We start from the raw sequence: 20,363 nt of genomic DNA, 5'->3' as shown, positions 1-20,363 counted from the left end.
TGAAAAATGCCCTTTCTTTTGTAGCTTGTTCATGAGGATGCAGCAAAGCCAGAAAACTCAAGAAAGCGGAAAACCCAAGTGACAAAAGTCAGCTACAAAGACACAAAGCATTTGTAAGGCCTGGGATTCCGCCATGAATGACACCATCACCAGGCCACTGAGGATACACCTCACAGGAATTTCCTGCACTGGTTTGTTTCCTAAAGCTACACATTTCCATGCCCCCTGCAGGACAGATACCTCTGCACTTTAAAAAGCTCCCACCTTCTGCAGATATCTCCTGTACACTATCCTTTTTGGCTACAAGGCTAAGCTCAGAGCAGGACTAAAAAGACAAACATCTTTGAGGCATAGGCATGCTCACAATGAAAGTTGTGTCTTTCTCCAAATGACTGGATTCCTACAAAACAATTCCTGCAGGAAGCATTAATTTACATCAATCATTATTCAGATATTTTCCATCAATCATTATTCAGATACTTTCCTGCTATCAATGTATTTCTGTCCTTGGAGATATATTCAAAACTTCATTACAAGGCTCTGAGGAACCTTACCAAAAAGTGAGGTCAGCCCTGCTCTGAACCTAGAATTTTCTCGGGTTCTGTGAATTATATCTGTTTTACTCCAACCCAGAGATTTGCTGTCTTTAATCTTAATGGTTACAATCTGTTCTAATGGTCGTTCACAGAAATTATTGTCATTCACTTGATTATTGTAATTCATATCTAAGAATAAAATCATATTTCCTCTAAATTGCTTAATTGATACAAGTTGAAGCTGCCCATCCACTTACCTAAAGCAGTAGCAAGAAAGATATCTTTAATTTTCCACTTTCTAAAGAGACAGTACTCTGTGTGTATATGTCTATATATTTACATGTATGTATGTGCTCCAGTAAGGTGCTACATAAAACCTATTACAGGATTGGTTCTTAAAAAATAATCTAAGAGATTATGCCTTTGATTTAATCATAATTTCTCATCATAATTACCTTCCAGGCAAAAACTGTACTATCAAGCTGTCAAGCATTAGCAAAAGACTCATGAAGGCAGCAAGGAAGTAACTAAAGCATCAAAAAGTCACTTCTGAGAGAAGGCAACAGTCTTTGCAGCTTTCAGAAGTGAAGCCTGAACTGAAAGTAACAGTTGGACATTAAAGAGACATAATAATAATAAAATAATAAGTTAAACCAGCTTTTGAAGATTCTTTGTGGTAACTTGGTACCATGAATTTTATTAATAACCAAAGCTTTCAAGCCCTGCTAAATTAACTTACATAAGATTGCTCCTCTCATTTAAAAATATTCTGTTTAACAAATTGTTAGGCTAAAGGATAAGAAAATTATTAGATTAGAATACGTCGGACACTGATATAACAGGGAACACTGTCAAATTATTATGTAACAAAATACATGTTTGCTTGGCCAATACACAACTGTTTACTTTTATCACTGCTGCTGAAAATCCTTCCTCATTCAGTGTCTTATTCATCCAGCTGGCCAGCTTAGCTACAGTACTGACTGTACTAAAAGAAAGAAGAGGCAAGTGATCATGGGGGAAAAATTATTAGAAAAAGAAAGGTGGAGAGCAAGGAATTTGCTTTTAGGATGCATTTGCAAAGTTGGCAAGAACATCGGAAGCTGAAATTACAGGTTTCTTGTGGGAAAAATGCAGTAGGTGGGGGATTCTGGAGGCTCCTGCCAGAGCAAAAGGATTAAAAGCATGAGCTCAACAGCTCATGTAGACAGCTGATGACCAACGTGGCAGCAGGACAGTGTGAGGAGAGTTTGAGTCTGCACAGGCTGCCTGGCTCTGCACAGGCCTGGCAGATGATAGAGGGGGAAGAAGGCTGAATCACTGGGACAGAACTAAGGGACATTAAATGCCTTCAGGATTTATTCTAGGAAAAGATTAAACAATATCTACCAGAACTAAAATTCATATATCATTTCTGTTATGACTGCCTAATGACTTCTTCTATGCCCTTAAAGCATCATGTAGTTTTTACACTCTTCATATTGCCAGAAACTATCATTTTTAGAGGCATATAAGGCTCATTTCCTCTGAAGTGTGGTAAAGCTGTAAATGTGATACAGCTAGCTCTGAAATAGAAAGGCATTGAAATATTATTAGTGTTTGGTCTTTCTTCCCCCTCCTATAGGAATTCTGCTGATTTAGAGAAATTAAAATCTGTAGGAGACCTGAGAACAGAACATAAGGGCTGCAGAATCTTATTTTCCCTAAGCTGGCATGAAAATTAACCTTTGGGAAATTGAGTGGACATTTGCTAAAAAGATACAGCTACCTTAGGATACATAATTTTTATGGCTTTAAAATTTTTTTCATATAGCAATGCCAATACCTAACATGCTGAATGCTGCTTCTACAGTGACTAGACAGCATCCAGATTGGATTTAAGCAAATTATTTAGCCTATTAGGCATCCTAGTGTCCAGTATTTAATTCCACTAAAGCAGTTAAGCCTTCAGCTAGTAAAAACAAAAAAAGAAAAGCAAACCCATAGAAATGAGAAAAATATCAGATTTTTCCCAGCTGACCTTGACATTACTCAGCTCAAGTCAACAGTAAGCTTACAGAAAGCTAGGTACATTGTATTATATACGACTTTAAACAATGCATATCATCCAGATAGGTTTAAATCATGCACTCTCCAATTTATATCTCAATTTACAATAACATTGCAACTAGCAGCTCCAGAAACAAGGATAATGTAAATGAAGATGCAGAGCAGATTTTGTCATATAATCTTCCCCAAAGATAGAAAACATCTTGGATGGAGATCTTTTCATTACTCTTATACACAGCAATTTAATTCTGCACCAGTAACTGAATCTCACTAGTTTTATGCAACAAATAGATATTTCTACACAATCTTTTCATTTCAGTTTTCAACAAAAAATCCAACAGTATGGATGTTTTAAAGCACTATAAGTAATAAAGCTTTTAAACTAATTGGAGTAGTTTTGCTACACAAGTTCTTAGAAAAGACTCCACTGTCTAAAACTATCCCTGAGCACACTAAAAATATCCCCCAGAGAAAGAAAAGTTCGACTACATGTTTGTGTCCTATAGGTACACAAATCACTGGGTCCTCCCTTCTGGGAGAGCCAGCAGGAAAGGTAAACAACAGTGCAATCTCTGGGGACCAGGGATTTTCTTCTCCCTGCATTTCTCATGGTCAGGGCAGAAAAAGTCACAAAGAAGAGCAAAAACCCTGGGAACATCTTCAGGCTTTGAGACAATTCCAGAAAAAAACCATTCATGAATTAGTTTCCATCAGAGCATAGATGACTTGGATTCTACTGTCCTTGACACGTTCTCTTCTTGCCTTTTTGAGCTTTGATCTATTTTTTATAAATAAAAGAAGCACTATGAAAAGCAGGGGAAATGGTACCTGCTTCTTGTAGAGGTTACCCCGTCAGTCAGTGCCAGCAGGGGAGGATGAGCAGAGAGGGGGAGCTGGCTCTTGCTGCACTGCCTGGGATGACCAACACAGCTCTTGCACACCCAACATTTCAGACATCTGGGTCTCTGTTATACAAGTCTTAAACAGCCTGCTAAGATGCAAATGTTTATTAGAATGTTATATTACTTACGAGAGTTAAGCTCAGAAATTGATTGGGAAGACCACAAATGAAGAACATTTATTGAATTACTATGCTTTATCCATTTCAAAGCAGCAGAAGCTTTCCAATGCCTGCCTTGTCAGTAGAAGACATTGAAAACTTCCATTAGCACCGTTAGTGCTTTTCATCAGCATCAGCTTGGTCTCTCAGTGCATTGCTCTCAGTGAATGATTAATGTTGAAATCCTCTTCTCTTTGAATGTTTATCATCCTATTAGATATGGCTGGAAGTTTAATTTCTCAGGGCATTGTCAAATAAAATGTGTTGCAGATCGTGGAAGTTAAATACTGCACAGATAACCAGAGCCTCCCCTGTTTCTAACAGCAGGCTATTCCTTTCTAGCAGTGACAGAAAGATCTGTATTATAGCACATATATTTTTCATTCTAAAGCACTTCTAAAATGAATAATAGAAATAAGCAACTGAAAAGGATTGTGAAGGAATTGCTTCCATGAAAGGTAATTTCAAGCCAAAAGTCCCTTAAAAGACCAACACAGTAAATGCAGGCTTATCAATATATGGCAATAAGTTTTACAAAGATCAGAATCTGGGTTGGTACACTTGGCTATGTTCACAAAAGAAAAGAATAATATACTAGAATGGGAAACTCTCACAGTTTCCCTCCATGCTCCTTGAGAGACAATTGATACACCAAATTCAGCAAGATTTTAAAAGAATCAATGATTTTTATTTTTTTTTCTGTTTGTGGAATGGGGTTAAGAGGACAGTCAGTCACTGAGCTGTCTTGTAGGATGATCTCTATAACGTCCTGGACAAATGTAATGACAAAGAATGCCTAAGCAATTCACATCCTAGTTCGAAACTCATGTACTTCCCGAGGCAACTCCTTTGTCCCAGATGCCCTAAGAAATATGCAAGACAGTCAAAAGTATATTTTCCCTGAGTCAAAATGAGCCAAAGGGCTACTTTTAATTGAAGGAGCAGCTGTAAACCAAAGACAGTCAGTCACTGGAAGCTATGGAGTAGGCTTTTCAGTTATAGTTTATTTATTAATTTATTTTCTAGTGAATCTTCATATAATTTCAATTCCATCCAAGATTAGTATTTATTTGTATATAAATTGCATATATTGATCCTGTCCTGGTATTTTACTGTTATCTATGGTATTTAAAGCACTACATTGTTTTGGAATAGATTAATTTTTTTACAACATACTTAATAAAAATATATATTTTAAAATTATTGTTAATATTTTTATTACTCTTATGAAGACCTGCTATTATAATAATATTTATTCTTTCTTTAATTCCTTTTAGGATCTACATTTTCTTTCAAATTTTTGTGCAAAGCTTTAATGGCTAAATCATGGGACAAAATTAACAATATGTAATGGTAATATTAGAAATAAATCTTCATAGCATTTCAGAATTGTACTGCCCTGTCACGTTGAAGAAAAAGACAATTCTTACTCCACACCTAAAGGGAATTTACAAGCCTAGGAATTGAAATAAATACACAAAGAAATGAGCATGCAAAAAATACTTAGTAGAAGCAGAAACCATACTTTATTAATCTAAAAGCAGATTCCAGTTCACATATCTAGTGTTTCACTTCAGTGCAATATCTTTAAGGTCCATTTTAAAAAAATTAAAATTATAGATTGAAAGAAAACATATATTTTCAGAATTATAAATTCAAATATAGATAATTTGAAAAGTTGATATTTTGAAGGCTGGATATTTTGATGGATTGTGTAAAATACTCACTTTTGGCTTTCCAGTATCACCACAAATTCACACAACTAGTTTCAGCATCCCATGCTAGAGGGCTTACTGGCAAGTTTTTAAGACTGTTGAAAAGCTACTTATATATTTGAAACAGAAAGAAAAAAAAGGAGAAGAAAATTGTAGGATGAGAAATATTGCAAAAGAAAGAGATTATAAATTATGTCCTTCTTAGGCAGAAAATAAATCCTTAGAATCCAAAGGGTAAAGGAGAAACTAAGATTGACCTTCTGCCGTTGAATCAGCTCTAAATTGTCTGAGTCATCTTGATTCTCAGCAAAAAATCTCAATTCAGTGGAGAGTAAACTGCATAAAGAACTTTGCAGAGTGTATATCCAAGGTAGAGAGAAATGTCAGCATCTCCTGAGAAGCATGAAAATAAGCTATTGCTGTATTGCTACAAAACATATCCTCCCAAAAAACCCCTAAAAAGGACAAAGCCTGTCAGTGTAGTTAAGCACTCTGCTCTCTGCTAAGAATTCAGAAGTTCCTTGCATATTAACATAAATTTTTCACAAAATTTAGATATGTGGTTTACGATATATGTGAAATTCACAGAAGTCAGTATTCTCATAGGTACATATATATGACATCAGCCCACTGTCAGAGTCAGTAATATTCTAATTCCTTCATTCAGAAAAGGTGAGTTTAGGAATTTCTAAAAGTTAACAGCAGGCAAAAAATTATACCTTCTCTAGAGATCCCAGTGAGTATACTTATTGGCACAAGTGGAAAAAAGTAAAATCCAGGGAAAAAATTATAACATAGTTTAAATTGCTAGATTATAATAATACACTTAATTATTCTAGCTTGAGAATTCCTAAGCCTGAAATTGCAGAAGTGTTAAAGATCAGCAAAAGTTTGCACCTGGTGACACTAAGAAGTTCCAAGTTGAGACTGTTAGGTTTGGGCAGTTAAGGCTCAGTCCAGCAGGCAGTCAGAGAGGAAACTGCCTTGTCCCAGGAATTTCCCTAAAAGACAGAGAGCTTGCTTCACAGCTGCAACCTGGACATCTGTTTTCAGCATACATGTTAGAAAAAATACTTCACTTACAAACACATGAGTTAAAACATCTCAGAGAAAAGACAAATAAATCAGGTTTTGCGTAACAACCTACAAGGTAGGGAAAACTCGGGTTAAAGGAAAGTTGAAAAATACCTCTCCTTTGGAATCAAAAGGTATGGTCTGTCATCATAGCTGCATCAGTTGGTAGTGCTGGAGAAACTAACTTCTGATGTTGCAGATATCTTTAGGATATAAATCTCAAAATCTAATGCTTACATGAACTTATTTAATGTTAAAGAGATTAGCGAGAAAACAATAAACAAATGCAACAACACATGCAATACCACAAGAATTCAATGATACAGAACACAAGTCAGAGAAGAGAGAGTATAAATGATGCCTTGAATCAGCAGAATCTCCTAACAGCAATAGAATATAATAGATGTTTGTACAGCTCAGGTTCTGCCCAAATGTGCAGACTCAGGCTTGAGCTTGCAAAGTCTTACAGAACTTATTACTTTCTTTTCTCCAGCTTGGATAAGCAGATATAAACTTCTAGTTCTATCCACTAGGATCAACAGATTAAATGAGGTTCATTTATTTAAATTGACTAATAAAAGAATCTGCAATAGAAGATAGAATACCCAGGTGCACCTTTTCTACCATTTGTGAATTAAATAAGACAGAAATATTGTGAGTAGTAATTTACAAGGCTATTTAGTGGAGAAAAGCTGACATTCTGAAAGGTATAAAGCTTAGTATCACAAGAAGAATCAAGCAAACAGAGATCCTGGTTTTCTTATCCCTGAAAGATAAGATTTTTTTTTGTACATCTGCTTAGATAATTTCTCTCACAAGGTTAGAGCTTAATTAGGAAAAAAAATTACTAAATATTCTTAAAAAGGGCAAGAGCATAGAAAGTAGATCTACCTGTAATAACATCATTGCTTAGCAGATGAACTGTGCTTGTGAGCAAGCTCTAAGAAGTGCAGAAAACCTATTTCTGCCTTGTGGCAAGAGAGAGAAACTACTAGTATTCCTCTGCTGTAAATCACTCTGATCGCCACCTTTTTTTCACTCCCAACCTGCAGGCTACTCATGAAAATGTAATATTTTTCTGAGGAGAGTGCAATAGAATTTGACTCACCTGTATGTAACTATTCCCTGCTGTAACTTCCAACCAACACTTTCACGTCTCCTTGCTGGGCTGAACACTTACTGACCATCATACAGCTTTCACTGTCCCACACTGTGCTGGCCCTGCTCAGCTCCAGCCATGAGTGCCAGGCCAAGCCCTGGCTGAGGGCTAAGCCCCTCTTTAGCCACTGCTGGAGAGCATGAAGCCAGGTTATCAGTGGCATGGAGAGCAGCAGCATCTCACTTCTCAGGCACACTTCCCTGAGAAGCAAGCTAGGATTTGGGTACAGTCCAGAGTCATATCCTGCACCCCATTTACACCTGTTCAAATACTCTGATAATCAAGCCAATAAAGACTGGCAGACTTTCAGAAAAGCAGATTTATACTGTGTTCCATGTAAAACAAATACTTGAAATACAAGCTGGCAAAGCCATACACTTAGTTACTACTGATGCAACATTTGGATCACCTTTTAATCCTAGAGAACAGCGATAATAACAAGTGATTGTAGAATACAATCTCCTACAATATATTTGTTTTCTACTTGGGTATCTTATTAAATGTGGGTGTAGAATTCTTATTCAGATTTTCCAAATTATGCCAGATTTGGCACAAGGCTAACTAATTCCCCCCAACATACAGAAAGGAAAATCACATTTCCTAATCCCCATCTATAGGTCTAGTTCCTCTTTATGATCTCCCTAATTAATTTCATGACAAACTTATGTAATAGCATCATGACATCATCAGAGTTTTTGATCCCCTAATGCTATTAGATGTGATGACACAGAGGCCATGAGTCTTGCTGCTGTCTCAGTGTGACATTGCACAAGCAAGAAAAACCAGTGGATCTGCAGTGATTTGTGTCACAATGGATCACAAACATCACTTGAAAATGGTGAGCATAAATTGCCAAGTTACAAAACTTGCTGAAATTATGTGACAGAAATAATGCCAGACAATGAAACAATTTTCTATTCACACAGAAATAATTTCCAGAATGTGCTGATGAAAAAAATCTTAAACACCTTAATTCAAAAGGCCAAAAGGCTCTATGACTCCATTGAGGATGAAAATTTCACCAGGAAAGGTCATTTAAATCATAATGTTTACACCATAAAAAACTTCTGCTTGACATGCAGCTATATTGTCCCTCAATTTATGATATCCATTTATCAGATAACTCTAAAGGTGTATAGAGGGATCTGTGCATCCCACAGGAACCAAAGCACTGCTTTCTCAGTAGCAGTATGAGGTAAGGAGATGGGTACCAATATGCAGAGTCTAGGAATTAGATGCACAGGGAAATCTTAAAACTTCTCAAGTTTTACTTGTGACCACTAAAACACCACTGAAATCCCTGGAACAGCTGATGGCCTGAAATGCAGGGATAACAATGTTGAATTGCCTCTGCAGTAAGGCCCAAGAGGGTGTTCAGGACGGTGCATGAGTCTGTGGCTGAGCAGAAAATTGAATACAAATGCCCCACTCTCACTCAGCCTAAGAAATGTTTATCAGAAGAGGTTTCACTTTGATCTGCAGTCCACAGAATCCAATGATACCAGTGTGCACATGCCAGTCAGGAAAGACTGTGCTGAAAATACAGCTTAATAATTTCCCTCAGGCTCCCTCATACCAAGTTAGCTGGCAACCTGAGAAAAGCCATCAGTATTTTTCTTTGTAATTAGCATGTACTATAAGAAAAGTGTTGATGAAATTTTTTGTGTAATCCAAATGTTTTGGAAGTGGAAATAGCTTAAAATAAACAGGAACAAAACCTCTGCCAATATAAAAATGCAGAACAATTCTAAACTGAGTTACCATGTAAAACCTGGCTATGGAAAGTTACATTCTCCTTCATAACAATATTTTATTGGACTCTACAAGGTATGCAACTCTCAAATGTAAAGTGGTTTGAGAACGAAAATAATTGCAGACTTAGAGGATATTAAGATTTAATCACCAAAATTATGGGTCCAGGTCAGAGGTACTTCACTTCCCTGTATTCTGCTTACTTCGGTACATCACAATCACTTAAAATTTAATTGCAGGCATAGGGACTCCATTCCCTCTCATGAAGGAATATTACACGGGCAGGAATTTTGTTCCCAGCAGCCACAAGTGATTGCTAGCAGAGAGCAGCCCATAAACACAAACATTTGATAGTTGCTGAGAATATTTCATTTAAAAATACACCCAAGAACTTAGCAATGTATCTACTATATTTTCCTACCTCAGCTAATATGGAGCACGGCAACATCACATGGCTTCTCTGAGGCTGACCCCTGCTGCTCGAAATCGTGTTCACCTGTGAAGGAAACACAGGATATTGTGTCCATCTCTCAGAACTGGCCTTGTTTGTAATAATGTGCTGACAGCAAACTAGAAAAGACCTGTGTAAAACACAGGTTTGTGCCAAAATAAGGAGTGGTGAGCATTACATCAGGGAAGAGGACTGTTCACTCTTTATTCCAGTATGAAAGATCTTCAAGTTAATTTAGATTTTACTACTTTTTTACATAGATTACAGCCATTTTTTGTTCCAAATAATAGTATATATCCTAAGATTTATACTTAAAATTGTACTAATTATATGTCTGCATACATCAACAAAACAAATCCTTTATCTCTTGTTGGCAGAGCTTTTCTAATTCTATTAACTTCAAAGAAATTTAAGCATGTTCTTAAATTATGAACAAGAGGACTTTGGTGAAGAGGCATTAATTGAAGCTTAAAGATTTTCAAATTTAAATTTTAATCTATCAGGCTTCTACAGAAGCCTAGGAACACAGGACTAAAAGGAAGTGCCAAGCTGTGAGGTTGTTTTGTGCAACCTTAGTACAGTGGATCTTTGGTTCTTAAGGATCCACAGAATCCTTATTCTCAACGCTGCCCTTACAAAAACTTTCCTATTCCCTTGGAAGAAAATTAGGATCTGTTGTTAAACTTAAAACAAACAAAAAAAGCAATAACTGCCTGAAAGAAAAACCTTCCCTTCTAATCTCTGCTATAGGAAAAAGTACTGCAGATGTAATGATATTAGCAAACAGCCCATGACTGATATAGTCAATTGACTAAAATCTCTGGAGAAGTTAGAATCTTCAAGAATTAGAAAACTTCTAAATGCTGTGTAGTCCCTCTAGATTGCTCTCTTCTTCCTTAAAAACACCCTGTATAACCAATATAACCACAATTTCTCTGATTATTTAATTTTTAAAACTCTACTTTAAAAGCTTCCCTCTAGGCTCTTCCTAAAAGATACTGAAATAGTCCATTAGCTGTCTTCTGTTTTTCCCAGCTGTTCCCCTCACTGTTCTTCATTTAAGTCTCACCCATTTTTTATGTTCTGTCCTTCTGGTGTCCCTGTGTTCTCCCTCCAGTTTCTCTTTAATCTTTCCACATACTCCCTTTCCCTCATTCTGTTTCTCATTTTTCAGCATCTTGCATCTCCTTCTCTCTCCCTATTGCATGGCCTCCCAAATTCATCTTTGATTCCTTTTCTTCCTCTGATGCTTTAATAAACTGCAGCTGACTCTTTCTCCTTCTCATGCCTGTGCCTGTGCATATTTCACACAGGGCTTGGGGCTCAGCAGTCCAGGAGTCAGCAGGCTAAATAGAAGAGAAAGCAGATGCTTCCCAGCAATATCAAAAAACCAAAATGCTCTGTGCGTACAGCCGGGCTCCCAGCAATGCACTGACCATCTCTGATGCTCTGCTCCCCTCATGAAGGTGGCTGGAGGAGCCTGACATTGTGCATCCCTCCTCTCATGAGGGAGCCAGTAGCAATGTGAAGCAGAGTGGTTGCTCAATTCTGTGAGACTTAGGCATGTACCAGGCAGGTCTCACTGGGAGATGGGAGAATTTTAGCTGTGATCCTGTCACTCTGGGCATTTTTAGCCCTGTCTTTGGGGCAATAAAACACAGCTGTAATTATCTGCATTCAGCTAGTGTTTATCCAAAGCAATGAAAAAAAAGGTGCTTCATAAGCAAGAAAATTTGGCATATGTTCTTGAAATTTCTCTCAGATTGTTAGAGGCTGAACTTATTTATCAAGTAAATAGAAAATGCTGCTCTACTGTTGATCAATTCACTTTTATGAATCCAGGGCCAAACTCTGCTGTTCACATTCCTTTCAAATCCTCTCTCAGGCAAGAGTCCCAGAGACTCCTTGACACTCCATTATACAGTTACATAATACTACCATTAATACTGCACACGGAGATGTGCATGCACAGCTACTGCACATTGGGACTATAGGCTCAGTTCATTAAAGAGACACCAACACAGCCCTTATTTATTATTTATTGAGTGTTAACAATACATTGAAGAAAAGAGAACAAGCTCTGAGAATTAAGGACCAATATGTGTCAGCTATTCAGCCATTAGCTCAAGACTAAAAAGGGACTAAGATCCATCTTCTCCAGAATAGCATCAAAGGAGCAATGTATTCTTAATGTTGTGCAAGCACTGCAGATGTGTGTTGGCCAGTGTCAAAAGCTCTCAGTGCACTCAAATGGGGATGAACTCTAGAGCCTGAGATGTATCCCAGATGGCTTTTTTTTCCATAGCATTGAGGTAGGTAGTGGTCAGAGCCTAGACTAATCTTTACACAGGATAAACATACATAATACATGAGATTGCCTTTCCAGAGGTTGCTGCTATGAGTTTGGAGAGAGATGAGTGAGCCTGAATGAGACATCAAGAAGCCATCTGTGAGAGCATGGCTGAAATGCTACAAGCATCCCTATAAATATCTCTCGATGAGGAACTAGTTCTGTTTTAGTGATATGAAGTCTTTTTATGTAAGTAGTTACTAGGCAGCCTATGAAACATTTTCTCTGGCAGTACCGCTGTATGCATTAGGCAGCCTGTCTCCCTCGAGCTGCTGTTCTGGGGGCATGCCTAACAACAACCTACAGGATCCCTCTCCAGACAAGCCTACCCCTGGAACACATCATCACCAATCTGCCTCACTGCCAGGCTAGAGCATCATGTTCACAGCTGTGCTGGTTTGGGAAGAGACAGCAAGCACACACCTCCAGGAGGAGCTCTGGACAAGGGCATTTGGCTGAGCAGCAGCAGCTCTGAAGGACAGCAGCATGGGAGCCAAGGGTGGGCTTCACACTTGGCAGCTGTAGGCTGAAGATCCTCACTGTATTACTATGACTGTAACCCCTAAACAACCACTTCTTAGCTCCTGTAAGGGAGTGGGAATTGGGCAGCAAGGCCAGGGCCACAACAGCAGAATATTTTTACAAAAAAGTAGTAACTGTTCTGAGTAGGGTCTAGGAATCAATTCTATGGGCAATTTCTAGGCATATCTACTGACTCAGGTATTTCAGATGCACAAGGAGACATCCTCTTAGGATGTAACACCAGCAATGAGCTCTGGGAAACTTTCAACAACTTTCAATGCAAAAAGATGCCTAGATTTTAATCACTTCCAATTTACTAGGAAACAGAGGAGGAAGTACTTGTGCTCATAGCTCAAATATGACTTAAAGGGATTTATTTAATACTGCATTCCACAGCCAGAAAAATTAACACATATATCCTTAGTTCTGAGATGGAGTTCCCTAATCTCACTATTTTGCTACCTCTATTATCCATGGTCGCCTTTTTCCATCTTCTGGCATTTTTGTCAAAAGACAGTGTTATACAAGTTCCAAGCAGATCTAAGGCACTACTTAGGATTTATCTAGAAATACAAATAGCATATTCTATTTCATTTGTCTCTCTCCATTTATGGGTGAAGCTCACCTATACCAATCAAAAAGTGCTTACCAATAAATCAGGAATTGTAGAATATGCTCTAAACTTTTTTAAAAATCAACTAAAATTCAAATAAAGCACACTAGAGCTATCAGTAGCACTTACGCTCCCCAGTGTGGTAAAAATGGAGTGAGAAGGTAAACAGAGAATGTGACTGGAGAAATTGAATTAGTCAATGAAAAAGGGAATAAGGTCACTGTGCTGTGAAGAAAATCTTCACAGTAAGAAATCATTTTTATATGCCAAATTGACATAGTCGTCATAGAGATGATGGAGTATAATGAAGATGATGACATTTTAATGAAGAGAAACAGAAAGAAAAATAAAGAATGTTGATACTTTCCTCTGAGTTACTGACAGTACTATCTCCCATTTGTATCATATCTATCTGTCATAAATATCTATTTGTCAGGAGGGCAAATGTGCTGCATGAATATAATGCAGGAAAGCTTAGAACGTGGGCTAGTGAGCATTTGTATATACTTTGATCAATTTTCTAAGGTGAACCAACTGAGGAATTCCTGGAAGGTCCAGATTTCCTGCCCAGATGACAATCAACACATTGAAACACATAAGTTGTTCTGGCATAGAGGGAGCTGCCTGGGGAAGCCTTCAGGACAGTCCAAAATTCCCTCCAAAATAGTTCTTGTGCGAATTAGTCAACCACTTAGCTGTGAAGGTGGCTAAGAATTCATCCAACCACTTTATCTCATGAGCTAATGCTCATTGTTTAAATTGTGCAGGATTTTGTCTCTGCAGTTGGCCGGATTGAGAGTTCTGCAGCAGCCAGTGGTGGCAGATTGGTGAGCACAAAGGCACAGCCCTGACACCCAGCTACACAAGAATTAGATTGCTGTTGGAACCTGAGGAGTTTCAGACTTACTACTTACATTTCATGGCTCTTGCTCCTGCTGAATGTCATGATGGTGAGAAAAAAAATAATTTTTACAGTAATTGATACTCAACTTATGAAAACTGCTGTTAGTGAAGGTCTCCTTTGATTTTTATCTGTGTGCCAGCTACCCCCCAGTTCCATGTATATGCACAGGGACAGGTGCTTTTTCAAACACTACTCAGGCTTTTACAGGTAACGAAGTGTTCATTCTTGTATCAGAAAGAATTCTTACATGATCTAAAGCTCACAAAAATCAGCCTTAGCTGATTTTTTAGCTTTGTTAAGGCTGCAAAAAAAAAAGATCAGACAAAAATATTGCAATAACCTGAACTATATTCATGGCGGAAATACTGAAATATATATTCCAAACAATCTTTAGAGGAACAGAGTTCATAAAATTATTCCACATAGTCACACTTTTATGCCTCTTTCTCCAAGAGGATTTCTCTTTGCATTTTAAGCTTGGTGCTGCAGTAACTAAAAGTCTCTTTTTTCTGACATGCATATTAGTTTTGATCCCAGGGTGTAAGGACAGAGGACAGACAGAGCAGTGGGAAGCTAACTCTGTGAACAGCAAAGGCATTATTTGAAATAACTGACAGAACAGAGATGAGTCTGGTATGTAATGTAACCTGAATATCAAACCAAACTACAGAATATCAAAGAACTCATCTGCAGATAGGACTGATAAAACAGGGAATTTTGTATACTAATGTCTATACCTTTTCATGTAAAATGCTAGGGAGTTTGTTCTCAGCCAAATATGTGACATTTCCAAATAGCTTTTCTCTTACAAAAAATATTTTAAAATAAAAACTTAAGAATGATGATCCCTTCAGGCTTTAGATCTGCCAGAGAAACACATGAGAGGCATTTCTCTCCAATAGGAGAGAAAGCTTTTCTCTGTATACATAACAGGAGAAAGAAACAGAAGAAACACAGCACATATTGATGGTAATGATGCTGGGAGAGAAGTATTTAAGATAACTTGGATGAAGATCGTACAGATAGAGTCAGCATTTAATGTATTTCAAAAGTAAAGTGTGAAACCAATGACATACAAAATGTGCCAGAATAGGGTGCTATCAGCTGAGAGACACATGAGAGAGAACAGTTGCAAATCACCCTGATTAGAGCAGGGAATGACACACTTGGCTTCTTTTGCTACCTGAAAATTCAGGAGTGCCACTAACTGGTGAACCTTAGTAATGAACTCAGATGCTCTTTCCCTCTGAAGCCCAGGGCATTTACCCTCTTTGCCACTTCCTTGAAATAACCTTCCACCTCACAAGTGTATTAATCCACAGGCAACAAGGTCCCTGTGACATCTGCCAGGCTTCAGTCATTGCCAACACACAGCAACTTCTATGTCAAGGGGAAATGAAATATAGGCAAAAGTGTCACCAGCAGATTGGAAGCAGTGCAATATACACAAACAGAGTATTTTCCCCAGTGACTTTCACATATGTTGCACAAATGTTTTGTTTCTTCATTCTTTTCTGACCTTCTGATGGGTGTATCATTTGTGATGATATTGAGAGCTAAACTGTGCTCTCCTGTTTTGAAATTAAATAAAATTAGTTTTTAAAAAACGGTAAAACAGTTGGAACAGCATAGAGTGACAGTTTTATTACCATGAAAGGTGAAAGCTAGGAACTAGAGAAACTACACCCGTCTCTTTCTTAGATTACTCATCATCTGAAGATTAACATGAGAAGGACCTGGAAGCCTGTCCAACACCAAATCAAAAGCTCCCACAGGAGTTCAGACAGTAAAAAGTGTTATCAGCAAGAAGAGGATTCATGGGATTATGTTTGTAGCGACAGGATTAAGTTTTGCCCAACAAGCTGCAGTATCAGAAATAACAAGGTCATTTTTCTGTTAAGATGAGGGAAGAATGAACTTGTTTTGCAAGCAGGAAAATTAATGTGGGATTAACCAACTCCACAAAATTACTCCAGTTGTGAAATCAAGGCAAATCTTAATCCTATATCTTTTTACATAAAAAAGAGCCCACTGGAGTGAAAGAGCAAAATTCTGGTGCTGACATAAAATCCCATCCACCACAGATGTGACAGCAACTCTCTACCAATATAACAGGAAGCCCTTGCCACTCAGAAGGCATCTACACAGACACCTTCCCACACAGGCAGCTGATGGTGGGAATCTCTGCAGAAATTCTCTAGAATAGCTAGTGCAGTGTAACTGTCTGGAATAATATAGATCTTGGAATGGCTTTTTGTCTTCATTTTGCTCTCTGATTTAGAATCAAAACATTCAAATATATGGAATGTTATGTCTTAGTCTGCAGCTTGCTCTCCAGTCAGGAGAGGATTTACAAAGCAAGGCCAAATCAGCTGCAGTTCTCTGTGCATTAGCAATGGCCAGGGAGGTATGAATGACACCAGCCATACAATGGGGTATTTATGTTGGGTTTTAAACTCAATGAAACCAAGTCTTTAGTCCTAAAAGCTCTGAACAAATAGTTCACAAATGAAACATGCACATTTCAAGGGATTTGTTTTAATTACACGCTGATGACACTAGAATTACTGCTGCTAAGAGTTCCTCACAGGCACGGCTGGAGTGCTGTGGAGGCGGAGGGTGAGTCAGGCTTGATGGATGTATCCGTGATTGTACCTACATTTGATAAGAATCTTCTGTCCCACAGCTCATTGCCTCACTCAGTGCTCACTCAGCTGAGTGTTTAGAGCCACTGAAGTGCCTTCTGGCCAGGCACACTTTCTCTGTTCTTTCCAGTCTGGGCATCCCTTATCTCAGCCCCAGGAGTAATCAGTCACAGCCACTATCCAACAGTGCATGTTGAGCTGGCCCACTGTCAGTAATGGACATTGACCTGCCTGTCATCATCTGGAGTCAGAGGTCAGACAGCTGCTGATAAAACTTATCCAGTTGATTAATGCACTTTTTCTGTGTCTCATCAACAGTATTATTAGAGCAAAACTAGCAGAGTGAGGCCATACTGTGTTTTCCCTAAATTTATTCAGTATTGAAATTTCTGTCCTGATTTTTTTAATCTCTTAATTGCCAAATATTCAGATTTTGAGTGATGTTGATTAGTTATGAGTAGACATAAATATCACACATTATTGGTTTTGTGGCAAGGATCAATTCCACCTTATATTAATTAAACGTTAGTTCATATGTCAGCCTGTGAAACTCACTATTTCCAATTTTGTTTTTTCAGAAAAAGTCAATTCCACTAGTGTTCAGCAAAAGTGCAAAGAAGCAGCATAGAGTCACCACAATCATATGTATATCAAAAGTAATTTGTACTTGAGAATAGCTGCATTTCCAGTTGTCTTGAACTGCTGATCTGCAAAATTTCTGATAGTGGTTTTTGGGGAGCTGGGATGAATACACTGTAATGGTTTTCTTCCCAGCCTTTAGCTGCTGTTTTTCTTTCAGTTCCTAAAATACATTAAGTACTTTCCTCATGTGACTATCTAAGCAAATTCTGTACTGCCAACAAGATGTGATACTACTGCAGATGGGAGCAGCTATCATTCTTCTTTTTCAAGATCAAAGTGGTGCACAATGTCAGCAGTATGAGACTCTCTATGACACTGCTGCATAATAATTTATCAATTATTTCCTATTTAGAAGAACTTGATGGAGGCTGGAATGTATAAATCTCTATATGGTATTTCTTCAGATTCCACTTTTTCACTATATTTCCTTCAGGCCAAATAGACTCAGCTAATCTAAGACTAAAACCTGGCATTATTTCTGCTGTAATAAAATTCACTGACAGTTCTCAGCTTCTGCATAAAACCTAATTTGTGCATAATAATGTGTGCAAAAAGTCACAATTAAGCTTCAAAGAACTTAACCATGATAATCATCTTTATACTTCATTAAAACAGCAATAATTTAAAATTTTACTGCATAATTGTAAACTTCCCAGTTAGCTTATGTGTTTCTTTATTTTCTCCAACTCTGTTCACTAAAAATAACCAAAAAAAACCCCCAAAAATTTCACAGAAAATAAGTTATAGAAAAAAAAAAAGAATGCAATTTTGTTTTCACCAGGGAGGTTTAAGTATAGAACTGAAGGTTGAGGCATATGAGTTGATGAGCTGTATTCTGGGCCTGCCTGAACACCACAACACTGCCTACACTGGCCATCACATATACTGAATCATTCAGACTCCTCAAACAAATTTACAGATATCAAAGTGAAATAGGGCCCCTATGTTGTCTTTACTTTTTTTGGTGATAAATTATGTACGTTTTATTCAAGCAACTGGGATACATCACTAAGGGTGGGGGTGGACTGCTGGATTTTCTATCTACTATCTAACAGCATGTTCACAGGAGTATATAGCCATACTATAACTTTAGGCCAAGTAAACAGAAAATAGAACCTCAATATGTGTTTGTGCTTTGTATCTAACCATGAAAGATTCATTGTCTAAATATGTCATTGCAGCCAGTGATTCAGAAGTAGAACACTTCCATCTGGCAACAGATGGTCAAGATGGATCTTATTTGCAGGAGAGTCTTCTGCTAAAAGAACTAGTCTACAAAATCTGCATAATCAGATAAGCAGGTTCTTCCTTGTGCTATTGCCATGAGAAACCACACCAGAATGCTATCTCACTAGTTCAATCAACTCTGTATACACCTACACCCCTGCTTCATTAAGCATCCTTCTATGTATCACAGCCACTCCTGCATTTCAGTGCTAATTTGCTCATTGATAACATGCACATGATACATGTAACAGTTGTACAGTTCTAACACCTTAGTCCGTGCTCTCTATCATTGTGTGCTGTGATGAGCTTATCAGCAGCTGTCCTTATTGACTGAGGGATGCTTGCAGCTTCCTACTGGCATTTGCCAAGGGTTTGCAAAGCCATCCCCTCAGACTGAACCTACTGCATTGTTTCACATGTGTTCAGTCACTCATTCACAAGAGACGGTGTCTGTGGGAGTGACAGATGGCTGCTAACCAAGTTGGTCTGTCCTATTTTCTCCCTCACCATATCAGCTATGTGGTGCCCGTCACTGACTTTCTTCTTTAAAGATTTGTGGAATAACATTCCAAAGCTCAACACACTCTAATCAACCATTCAATATTTACTCTTTGTAAAACTCCAATAGATTCTGTTTCATGGTAACTAGAAAAAAAAAAAAAAAGGAAAAAAAGGTTACTTTCACTGAATTACTTGTTTTTTGGGAGTTGTTCACTCAGCTCTGAAGAAAAGGGCTTAAACATCAGTTCTACTGGAGAGTTGAGTCATCAGATAAGAAAAATCAGCTCTCCCGTTTTTGTGTGATGTGGTAAACAAGAAAAGCACTGCAGAATTAATTCAGTTCTTGCTTTGGTCACAGAATCTGAAGTGGCTGTTGCCATGGGTACATAGAATCAAGTATTTAAAAGGGATTTAAGGACATGAAGGAGGAGAAATGACAACACATCATGGAAGATTCAAGAACTGTAGATGCCTGAAGAAAATGATGATTTGAAACACAGAGACACGGAAAAGAAAAGGAGCCATTCATGCGATGAACACAAGATAAAAGACAGCTCACTGTGCTATCAAGATGGAGAAGTAAAAAGCAGAAACTGGCAGGCACACCAAGAAGCAAGGAGCAGCTAGCTCCATAAGAGGAAGAGGCAATGAAAATAAGCAGGATCATAAGGACACTGAATTGCATTATACAGAAAATCATAAAGGATACAAGAAAAGGACAAAAAGAAGGGATAAAGAAATAGCAGACAGAGGATAAGGGGAGAAGCAGATATACAACACAAAAACCAGGTATGTGTGAATGATTGAGGATTTTCATTGAAGAGTCTATGAGCCAGTTATCAAAGCTGATCTGGAGAAAAGCAAGATGGTGTGGCAGGAGCAAATACTTGTCCTGAGCTAAAAAAAGTTATCATGGGAGAAAAGAAGCAATCGTTAATCCTACTTCATGCTGATAAATGTCACTGCAAAGTTTCATCAAGAACAGGATCAAAGAGCTATCAGCTAGGAAAGACTGCCTTCTCTTGTCTTTAATGGGATTCTTCCAGACCGAGGAGAAGGAACATACATGAAATATGGTATTAAATAAACTGCAAGGTGATTCAATGTCTAATCATAGAAGGCGGGGTTTAGGCTGCTTGGTCACTCAACAGAGGACTTTTTTC

General features: G+C 37.9%; 1 protein-coding gene across 1 annotated transcript in view; it reads right to left on the bottom strand.

Moving 5' to 3' along the window:
* Nucleotides 1-20,363, bottom strand: part of PLPPR5 (phospholipid phosphatase related 5) — a 146,701-nt gene that overhangs the window by 107,769 nt on the left and 18,569 nt on the right. Inside the window, exon 3 of the transcript XR_010366301.1 lies at nucleotides 9,767-9,841. The gene's annotated coding sequence lies outside the window, so the exon portion shown is untranslated. The remainder of the gene's footprint in view (nucleotides 1-9,766; nucleotides 9,842-20,363) is intronic.

Source organism: Passer domesticus, chromosome 7, assembly GCF_036417665.1.
Source record: "Passer domesticus isolate bPasDom1 chromosome 7, bPasDom1.hap1, whole genome shotgun sequence".
NCBI classification, from domain to species: domain Eukaryota; kingdom Metazoa; phylum Chordata; class Aves; order Passeriformes; family Passeridae; genus Passer; species Passer domesticus.
The sequence above is the reverse complement of the archived record's forward strand: the minus strand, read 5'-3'. Positions and strand labels throughout refer to the sequence as shown.